An 11,417-nucleotide genomic window follows, 5' to 3' on the forward strand; every position below is an offset into this window, starting at 1 on the left:
TCCCACCTTCTATGTACAACCTTTTGTTAAATTCTAGTTCCAGCTTTTGTGTTACATGCATATACTGTTTGGCAGGGTAATTCAGCCTATCTCACATCTTATAAAACTTTTTGTTTTACTGAAAGCCCTCAAACAAAAATACAAACACCCCCAGTACCCTTCTAAACCATACTAACTTAACGCACAAAACTATGTACATCTTCAAATATTGAAATTTTACCCTCCTAATAGCAGCACATGTTCCAAACTGACAGCCAGCACACACAGACTTGAGATAGCATGGATAACATTTATTTTAAGTTAAGATGCATGGTACAGCCTGTGTTTATATTAAGTGCTGTCTGACTTTGTCTTGTCTTCATAGCTCTCTCAGCTGGGAAAATACTTGAATGCTTTTCAAAAAACATTTTCTCCAAGCTATTTCTCTTTATCAGATTGTCTGCTAGAGACAAGAGAACCATACACAAAACTGTCAAGCATACCTTTGTTTACTAAAAAAACTTATAATATTCAATATTCTTTTTCATCTACTTGCTTTCTCTTAAAATGTGTTACTAGAGTATACTACTGGCCTTAATCCAGTCATTCCCCTATTATAATTTAACTACAGAGCAGACCACAGCTTTGAAGGGATTAGCTAACAACGCTTCCATAACAATAAAAAAGGCGGATAAGGGGGGAGCTATTGTTTTAATGGACACTACATGGTACAATGACAAAATAAAACATTTGCTACAAGATGATATGGCTTATATAGAGATTAATCCTGTATCTGTAAAACATATAGTTGATAAAGTACATAAGAAGTTAAATACCCTGAAGAACAACTTTAGTATCACTGAAGAGACTTATCAATTTTTACTGATAGAGAAACCAGTAATCCCAATATTTAAGGCACTACCCAAACTGCACAAATGTTTGAATGACCCACCCCTTAGGCCGATTGTTTCGGGCAGGGGATGGGTAACCGAAAATGTCTCCATATGGATAGATTTTTTATTAAAACCTTATATCCAACAAATGGATAATATCCTGATAGACACAGGGCATTTTTTACAGATCTTGGGGAATGTTATCAAACCTGCCAGTGTAGATAATGTTCTTATGGTGACACTAGACATTAACAGTCTTTTTACAGTGATCAACAATGATTATGGTATTACCTCTATAACTGAACTTTTGACAGGTTTGGGTGTCACTGAGAACAAAATAGAACTCATTAGGGATCTGTTAACATTAGTGCTGGACAATAATGTTTTTCTGGGAGCTGGCTCCACGTATGAAGCAAGCACAGGGTGTAGCCATGGGCACACCCTGTGCCAATACCTATGCAAACCTTGTCCTCTCAAAATGGGAAATGATGAATATTTTGGGAAATGCTACTTGGAAGGATCACATCTTGATGTATGTTAGATTTGTAGATGATATTTTTATTCTTTGGAATGGAGAATATGACAAGTTTAACAGTTTTTTGTCATACCTACATACTACCACCACCTTCCTTAAGTTTAGTGCGAACACATCTTACCACTCTATAGATTTTTTAGATGTGAGGGTTACACAACAACAAGTAGGCTTTTCATCTAGCCTACACAAGAAAGACTGTTGGAAAAATACCCTGCTGTCCTACGACAGCATGCATCCTCGCCACATTTTCCCAAACATTGTTAGAGGGCAAGTGAGTCGTGTCTCCGGATTAGCACAGATGACAAGCAATTTGAACAAGAGTTAGTGAATCTAACGGGGCACTTTGAGCAGAGAGACTATGGGAAGAATATGGTAAGGAATGTTATAGATAATGGTAAGATCCATAGACAGACTAAATCTAGACCTTGGCTCAATAGGAATCAGCTCCAGGCTCCCGTAGTTACCGTGCAGGATACCACCATACAGAGAGGCACCAAGTTGTTGTTCACCTATGGGAGCAACATCAGTGACATCTGTAGAATTGTTAACAACAACTGGAACATCCTCACCAGTGATACCAGTTTAAAGGGGCTAATTGATAACAGACCTTATTTTCAATATAGAAGGAATAAGAACTTGAGTGACATTTTATGTAAGGAGAATAGTGTCTCTGAGAGCAGGCCATTTAAGAGCAGGGCAGGTACACTTCCATGTGGTACGTGTAAAGCTTGCAGCTTTATCAATAAAGAGGTTAACTTCATACATAGAACCACCCGGAAGAATGTTGTTTTTAAGGGTAGAGCCACTTGCAGGACCTCAAATGTGGTCTATTTGGCTGAATGCACAAAATGCCCCAGTTTCTATGTGGGCATGACCACAAATATGTTTAAGGTGAGAATCCTACAACATTTAGGAAGTATAAGGAATAGGGATGACAGCAATGCCTTGTATAGGCATATATGCATACATCCAACACATAGCTTTTCATTTAGAGTGATAGTTAACATTAGAATGAATAATGGGGGGGGGGATGTCAGGCTGCAGACTGCCTTGGATGAAACTAAATGGATTATAGACTTAATGGCACACCTACCCCCAGGTTTAAATGATGTTATTCCTTTAAAACCCACACTCCTGAAGAGGCGTGTGTTTCATTGACCTATAAGGTTTTTATTGGTTGTGACTCTTTTTAAAAAGAATGTGCATGCAGTGTTTGTTGTCTGATGAAGGGTGTAACCCGAAAGCGCTAACCTTTTTTCATTTTGTCTGCATTTGGATTACTTCGTTTACTTGTTTTAAAGTTTTTATTAAAAGTTTTATTGAGCAGCAGCAGTGTCCTGCCATCTTTTCTTCTGCTTAACATGGTAAAAGAACTATGTCTGTGCACTCTACACATGTACAGATATCACAGTTTTAGTCTTGTACAATTATGAAAATTATACAATACTTTTCATTATTATGCCCATATCTTTGCAAGGGAGCATGGTGATCACACAAATGATGCATCATTTTGAAGCTGACATTCAGATGCACAACTTCTACACTGATATGTAGGCTCTGTCCATTACAGGTGATGAGATATTATGCTTTGTTTATTTATCAATTATGAAAAATAATATATTAATCATATTTCTGTGAATATCTCAAGAAAGGAACATCACACAGTAATGGTTAAGGTACCATTTTAAAGCGGACATTCATATTAACAAATTACATTCAAATTGTATGGGTCTGCATGGTACATTGACCCAAGATATTGTGCTTTGTTTTTCCAAAAAGGTAAAAAATATGCAGAATATCAGCATTCCTTGCCAAATATTTAATAATGACTTTGATATACACTATCAGCATTTACACTGTTGGAAAGGTCAGTGTCTGCTGAACAACTTTTGCGTTTACATTTTTAGTCTAGCTCTTATAGTTAAAAAGTTCTGAACATTTGTTTTCTGTAGGGTTTTACAAATGGATTTTCTGAAAATGAGCTCAGGCTGCACTGTTGTTCCTATGGTGGAATTAAGCAGGCAGCTTTTCCTGAGCCGCTCCGGAGTGAATGAGTTAATATCCACAAATAAATAGAATAAGTGCTTTCACTCGTAACAATAATGAACTTGTTCAGATAAAAATAAACACAAAAAACAGGTTTTAAGTAAGGCCCAAAGGAGTCATCTGATCTAAGGATTATGTCATTGAACCATTCCCATTTACATTTTTTAAAGTGCCAACGTGCTATTTAAAGTGCCATACAAATTGTATAAACACAGGAATCTGAAAATGTAAAATATTCACTCACTAAAACCTTAAAATATACTGAGTAAAAAATGAATGAGCTTATTAAAAATCCATCCATCTACCCAAAAGCAAAAAAATAATAAAAATTATAGTACAACTTTTCATTAGGATGTTAACATTTACACAAACTTATATGGAAGTGTTAATAATAGTACTTATCGAGTTAAAGCTTTATGATTTAAAACATAACTGATCGAGCAATAGTCATTTAAGCCCAGCCAATTGCAAGCATTCAAAAATAATTACCAAAATAATTATCTTTCCTCTAACACAAAATGTCTAGTGACCCCTTCTCATGCTGATATTTGACCTTCTCTATCACCAAGTATTTAAAATGGTGGTTAGGGTGCATGTAAACATCTTTTGCTAATGCATTATTCAGATGTATTTTTTATATCATATTCATACTCATAAATCCGGTCCTGTAATCTATGTTCTGTTTTGCCTATATAAAAACATGGACAGGACTGGTATAATCTATTGGATTCACAGTTGTATCTACCCTTTATCTGATACTCTTTACCACAAATGCTGAAAGAATCACTAGTATTAATATGTTTATAATATGGGTGATGCCGACATTTTTTCATAGTGGGGCTAAGGTTGTAATTATGTGCATTGGTAGTTTTATTGCTTGTCATATACTCTAAGGTAGTTGTGAAGTTCGAGCCCCTATGGTATATACAATGGTGGGTCTTTCACCAACTTTGTTTTTAATTTGAATGTCATCATATATAATCACTAAATTTTTGTTTAAAATCCACTTAAGTGTTTTGGAATCACTGCTGAAACATGTAATGAAACTAGTAGTTGGGCTAAAGTTACGTTGTGTTCCATCCAAACTGGAAAATTGAGAGTGAGAAATCAGCCCTACAGCTGAAGTGTTTAAAATAGGTTTAAAATGTCCTGCTGTTCTTTTATTGTATACTTCTCCTACTAATTCCTGAAGAGGAGGTTTGTGATAACCTCTATTACCAAACATTCCCACCAAATTATTGCACTCTTCTTCAAACTGTGAATCCAAACTATCTTTGCTATCCTCACCAGCTGCCCCCCTTTACTACTGATCTTTTTCATTGTATGGGTGCAAGCTGGTATAATGAAGACAGGTACTAGAGTAGATATTTTTTTCAGAATATTCTGGATGTATAACTGTTTTCTTTTATGTAGCCCAGAGTTGTCAGCTATGACTAAAACTGTACAACTGTGCCCTGAGGTACAATTTCACAGCTTCACCATTTTTTCCCCCAGGCAGAATGGTTAAACTTTTGCTACTTCAGTGTCATGAAGCAGAATCATAAAATTAAGAAAGTATGTTAAAAGACTGATAAAAATATTGAAAACCATCTAAGTTGTGTTATGTTATAACTAGCAAATACAGCCTTATTACTTTGGAAATTCCCAGAGTAGTAATTTGCAGGTTTCAAACCTTGAAACATAGTCATTTCTTTGCATCATATCATAGCTGTAAGGCTTTCATTTGCATTTGGTGGAAGACCTGATTTTACATTCTAATAGTTAGTAACCCCCCCCCCCCCCCAATTTGGTGAACATCTGACTTTGCATTCTGATGTGGTGGGTTACTACCACCACCTACACACAGTTAAACACTACTGGAAATGCAATGATTGTCTTCTTCCTCACAAAAAGAGTATATAGTGCAGACAACATATCCTACATGAATCACATCAGGTCCTTTTCCTTTTAGTCTGTCTCCTACAGACTGCCTGGAGGGAAATCTATGCCTGGGCTTTACAACATCTTCTTATCCAGCCTTTATGGACTTGTTGCACATTTGCAACACAAACGGTGTTATAAATGCCTGCTCTAGGGACCTGAACTTCAGCTGCAACATAAGACAAGTTGGAGGAAAGTACAGTTATGTACACATACCATAAATGTAGATGTTCGAGTGTATTCACTGTTGCAGTCATTACATTTGGGTTATCTGCCTGCAGGTAGCCTTCAGCCAGCCTGAATATCAAAGTCTTGGATTCCTGCGTTGGATGCTGTCTCTTCTTCCATGATGTCAGGTCGTCAGGGGTACAACACATGCAGCCAACGCCATTACATCAGTTTTTCTTGCCCCAGATGTCAGGTGTCCCCATAATGGAAAGCAATTATATGTTAGGTTACACCTCCAAAAAAAAGCAAACACACCAGAAAGCAGAAATACACTAAACAAGAAGAAACGTATAGCCAAGAGAAGTCAGGGGGCTGGAGGGAGGGTAACCAGGACTGCAACAGTGAATACACTCGAACATCTACATTTATGGTAAGTGTGCACAACTGTACTATGTTCTTTGTGTTTCACTGTTGCAGTCATTACATATGGGTTGATTCCCAAACCTAAGGAAGGGAGGAGGAAGTTAGAGAGCATTAGGACCAGCTATTAAGCCCTGCAAAACTGCAATGGCAAAACCAGCTCTGGATTTAGAAAAAATAAGCATGTGGTAATGCTTGGTGAAGGTATGTACAGAGCTCCAGGTAGCAGATTATAGGATGTCCCTGGTAGGAACACTTCCAATAAAGGCTGTAGAGGTAGATGAAGCCCTGGTGAAATGGGATCTTATGCCCTGTGGGGCAGATTTTATATGGTGCTTATAGCAAAAATGAATGCAATGGGCTATCCACTTAGAAATTGTTTGCTTTGAAATGGCCTTCCCCTCTGCCCCCTGCAGCAAAGTCAACTAGCATCTGTTCAGATTTTCTGAGAGGCTTAGTCCTGTCCAAATAAAATCTAAGTTGCCTGTGCAGGCCCAAAGAGTGCAGTATTCGTTCTCCTTTATTTTGTGGATTTGGGAAAAAAGTAGGCAAATGAATGGACTGATTAAGGGTCACACTAGACACCACCTTGGGCATAAAGGAAGGGTTGGTCCTGAGGGACACCCTGTCCGCATGGAAGATGATGAATGGCTCCACTGCCATGAGGGCCTGTAATTCAGACACTCTTCTTGCTAAAGTGATGGCTAGAAGGAATTTCACCTCTGCAGTTGCAGCTGCCTCAAAAGGAGGTAGAGTGAGCTTTTCCAATACAAAGTTAAGGTCCCAGGCTGGAGGAGGGGCTCTCCTGGGTGGTCTTAAAATGTTGGCCCCTCTGAGGAATTGCTTTAACAGGGGATGAGAGAAGAGGGGTGGTTCGGTATTATAATGAGCTGAAATGGCAGAGGCATGAATTTTAATTGACGATAAGGAAAGGCCCTTGTGGAGCATCTCTGCTAAGTACTGAAGATTATGCGGTAAGCTGGGTGACATTGTGCCCATCCCCTGCGTCTGGCTCCAGGAACAGTATCTTTTCCATTTTTCAGCAAAGGAATTCCTAGTACTAGGCCTCCTTGCCTTCAGAATGATATCTAGCACCTGCTTACTGAGGGATGTTATTGGAGAGCTCAAGGAATTAGTCAGGCTGCAAGGTTCAGGGTTTGAAGTTGAGGGTGCAGAATCTGGCCCTCCTGCTGGGACAGTAGGGGAAGGGGTCTGAGGCAGGTGCCATGGTTCCAGCAGTGACATACTGTGCAAGAGGGGTACCAGTGTTGGCGTGGCCAGTCTGGTGCAATCAGTATTGTCCTTGGTTCATCATATTTGATCTTTAGCAGAACTTTCGAGAGGAGAGGCAGAGGGGAAAAGGCATAAACTGAGAGGCTCTCCCAGGTGAAGGACAGGGCATCCACTTTCCAAGCTTGACTGTGGGAAGTCCTTGTGCAGAATTTGTCCAATTGGTAGTTCTGAGGGGAGGCAAACAGGTCTATCTCTGGATTCCCCAATTTGTTTATCAAAAGGTTGAATATCTTTGGTTCCAGTTTCCACTCATATGGATCCATGAGATTTCTGCTTAGGTCGTCTGTCAGTGAATTTAGCTTGCCCGGCAGGAATTGCGCTTGTAGGTGCACTTGGTAGCTCAAGGCCGTGTTCCACAGAGCCATGGCTAGTCTGCAGAGAGAATACGAGTGTGATCCCCCCTGCTTGTTTATGTACCACATAACAGTGGTGTTGTCTGTCTTTACCAATAATTGTTCTGGAAGAATGTGGTCCTTGAAGGCCATCAGGGAATTCTGTACAGCTACTATTTCTTTTTGATTGATATGCAGGTGCATCTGACTTGGGTTCTGTTTGGCCTGAATGCACTGCCCTGCCAAGTGAGCCCCCCCCCCCATGCATAGTCTGACATGTCTGTTGTCAGGGCTTTGGTGGCAGGGGTAGAGTCAATGGGAGCCCCTTGTTGTGGTAGCAGGCCTCTGCCCACCAAAGGAACTCTGTCTTTATGCAAGGAATGATAGGAACCATTGATTCCAGATCCTGAGAATGTTGACACCATCGACTTTTTAGATACCATTGTAGTTTCCTCGTATGCAGTCTTGCATATGGAATTACAAGAATGCAAGAGGCCATGAACCCTAGGGCTTGCAGGATTTTCCTTGCAGATAGCTGGATCTTTGTGGCCAGTAGTTTGAAGTAGGCTGTCAAATGAACTTGTTTCTTTGGCATGAGGTAAGCCATCTGGGAAGTTGTGTTCAAGCTTGCTCCCAGGAATACAATTTGTTGGCAGGGTGCTAGATGAGATTTCACTTTGTTTATGGTGTACCCCAGTGAGGTTAGAGCTTCTTTAAAAATGCCAGATGTTTTAGTAGCATGCCCCGGCTTTCTGCTTGAATTAGACAATTGTCCAGGTATGGGTATATTTGAATATTTCTTTGCCTGCAAAATGCAATGACTGGAGCTAGACCCTTTGTGAATACCCTGGGCACAGTAGATAAGCCAAAGGGAAGTGCAGAGAACTGATAGTGCATGGAGCCTGCTCTGAAGTGTAGGTTTTTCCTGCAAAATTCCCTTATTGGAATGTGCAGGTAAGTTTCCTTTAAGTTTAATGTTGCCAACCAGGCATCTTTGCCTAGCATTGGAAGCATCTGTTGAAGTGTTAGCATTTTGAATTTTGGGATTACCAAAAAGGTGTTTAGAATAGAGAGGTCCAGGATTGGACGCCAGGAGCCATCTTTTCTGGGTACCAGGAAAAGTCTTGAGTAAAAACATTCCCTCTTTCTTCTGCTGGAACAGGTTGAATAGCCCTGATACTTAGAAGAGAGAGAACCTGCTGTTGAGCCTCTGCCCACTGATTTGGAGGTAGGTCTGTCCAACCGTTTGGGGTTGGTAAGGTGTGGGAGTGGAATCTGTATCCTTGGAAAACTATGCTTAAAACCCATTTGTCCTGGGTAATGAGTTCCCAGTTTTTTGCATGCAGGGCGATTTTTCCCCCTAAGGAAGCAGGCACTTGAGCAGGGCTTGGAAGGTTTAAGGTTAAGTCATTGTGACATTTTTCCATAGGGGGTGTCTTACTACTTCCAGCTTTGGAAGTGGGAGCCCCCCACTACTTAGGCCTGTGAGTACCTTGAGACTGTAGCCTAGGTGGTCTGCTGTTCCTGGTTTGGACTGAGAAGGCCTAGAAGAGACAGGAAAGGACCAATTCTTAGAAGGCCAATGCCTGCTAAATCTAGGAGGCTGTACTTGCAGGAAATCTTTAACAGTTTGCAAAGATTTAGCTTTTTCCTCCATCTTTTTAAGAACTACTTCTGCTTTGTAGCCAAACAGGCAGTCTTGCTTTAAGGGAGCATCCAGTAATTTAGCTTTAACATGATCTGGCAAATTTTGCTCCTTAAGCCAAGCATGCCTTCTAAGTAAAGACCCAGTGACAGCAGCCCTGCGAGATGCTTCTAAAGTGTCAAAACCACATTGCAAAGTATGTTTATCAACTTGTTCAGCAGAAAGCATTCAATCCTGTAATTATTCTCAGCACAGTCAGGAATCAACATCAATTTCTGTTTAAGTAGTCCCATAATATGCTGCTGATACTTTAACATATGAAACTAGCAGTTTAAGGCCCTAATGGCCAAAGTAGCAGATGTGTACACCTTCTTACCCCATCTGTCCAAGGCCCTGGAATCTCTATCAGAGGGGGTAGGGTTTTTGGCAGTAGTAGCTTTAATGTGTTTAGATCTTGAGAAATGGTCTTTGGGTCCGCAGTAGGATTCTTGAAGAGGAACTTGAGAGAGTCAGGTACTCTAATACCTTTCAGGCTTCCTGGGAGCTGAAGGTAAAGGGTCTGGGGCCAGGCTAGATTCCAAGAAGGCATCAACTACAATGTCCAGGACAGGAGGGATAGCTAAAAGCCTGTGTTGAGGGAGGAGTAAGAATTCCCTAAGCCTCTTTCTGGAGTCAGAGTAATCCTTGTTTCCCAGCGGAAATGCTCCCCAAGAGTGTTCAAGGTTACACCGAAAGAAAAATCTTCTGGAGGGGAAGCAGAGGGAATGGAATCCTCTGGATCAGAATCCTCATAGGTAGATAAGAGCAAATACTGGTAATCAGAAGAAACAGAAATTTCAGAATCCTGATCAGAAGAATCAAAAGGAAAATCAGTTCTAGGTCTCAGAGGGTGAAGGCTGGCTTCCCCTAATTAAAGTAATAAAGTCTTTAGCCATTCTTATCATTTGTTTTTTAGGCATATGGGCCTGAACATGCAGTTTGGATGTCGGTTTTCTAGTCGTGGGTCGAGTTTTAGGCCTTAAAAAAGAAGATGGCATTGGTTTGAAATGCAAGTCAGTGGGCCTGAATACACCTTCAGAAGCCGGTGCCTGCACAGCAGCTCCGGACCCATCCAAGGTAGAGACATCCGCAGATTAAAGTCAAAGAAGCATCTCGCAGCATACCGGACTCCGAATGGGTCTCAGTAGAGGCCTGCGAATCTGAAGTAGTGGGTATCAGGGGCTGCAAAAGTGCCTCACTGAATACTGGTGAACTGGCGACTAGCTTAACGGAAGCGTCGTCGGCAGCTTTGGACCTATGTGGTCTGTCTTTATCTTTACATTTTTTTCAGAATGTCGGTAGTCGAATGGCTTACCGAAGCCATTTCTAGATAGTTAAACTGAGTACTGAAATAATCTGCTGCAAAAAGAAATAGACGACAAATAGTCTGGGGGTTGAATAAGGCAAAAAAACAAAAGCGAGGTACGTCTTTGTCTGGGCCTAAACAAGGAATGCAGTACGAATGAAAATCTTTATGAGGTATTTGTTTTCCATAGGTAATACACGTGTTAACTTTTACTGACATTGGCTAAAAGCAAGAAAAAGGATCCCCAACGGGGTACTTAGCTTTTTTGAAAACTTCGATTCTGAAACTCGAAAATGCAAATTTCACGAGTCTGCCAACTGGCACTTGCAAACTGCTTCTGCTTCAGGCACAGCGCGGCAAGAAAGACTGATGTAATGGCATCGGCTGAATGTTTTATACCCCTGATGACCTGACATCATGGAAGAAGGGACAGCATCTGATGCAGGAATCCAAGACTTTGATATTCAGGCCGGTTGAGGGCTACATGCAGGCAGATAACCCAAATCTAATGACTGCAACAGTGCAACACGAAGAACATCAGGTATGTACCTCCGAGACTATCCTTCTGTGGAAAGGCTTCCTATTAGTGTAAAGCAGAATTCCTCCAGTCAATTATTCAAGTGCAAATTGTATCAGTGGATGAAGAATGGTAAATGCACCCCGTGTCTCCCACCTATGTCTGTATTAGAAAGACTAGGCTTGTCAATTCTCTATAACCCATACCCAAGCTATAGCCCCAACAAAATGAATGGTATCAAAACCTGTCAAATATATTTGGGAAGAATGAGATGGACTAAAAAGGCTCTTCAGGGTTGTTAACATAGTAATTACCCATGAGAGC

The 11,417-nt window shown here is 40.6% G+C and overlaps 1 protein-coding gene across 2 annotated transcripts in view; it reads right to left on the minus strand.

Moving 5' to 3' along the window:
- Positions 1-11,417, minus strand: part of LOC122809158 (suppressor of tumorigenicity 14 protein homolog) — a 1,180,509-nt gene that overhangs the window by 317,984 nt on the left and 851,108 nt on the right. The window lies entirely within an intron of this gene.

This window comes from Protopterus annectens, chromosome 8.part0 (genome assembly GCF_019279795.1).
Source record: "Protopterus annectens isolate FY-2018-M chromosome 8.part0, PAN1.0, whole genome shotgun sequence".
Classification (NCBI taxonomy): Eukaryota; Metazoa; Chordata; order Ceratodontiformes; family Protopteridae; genus Protopterus; species Protopterus annectens.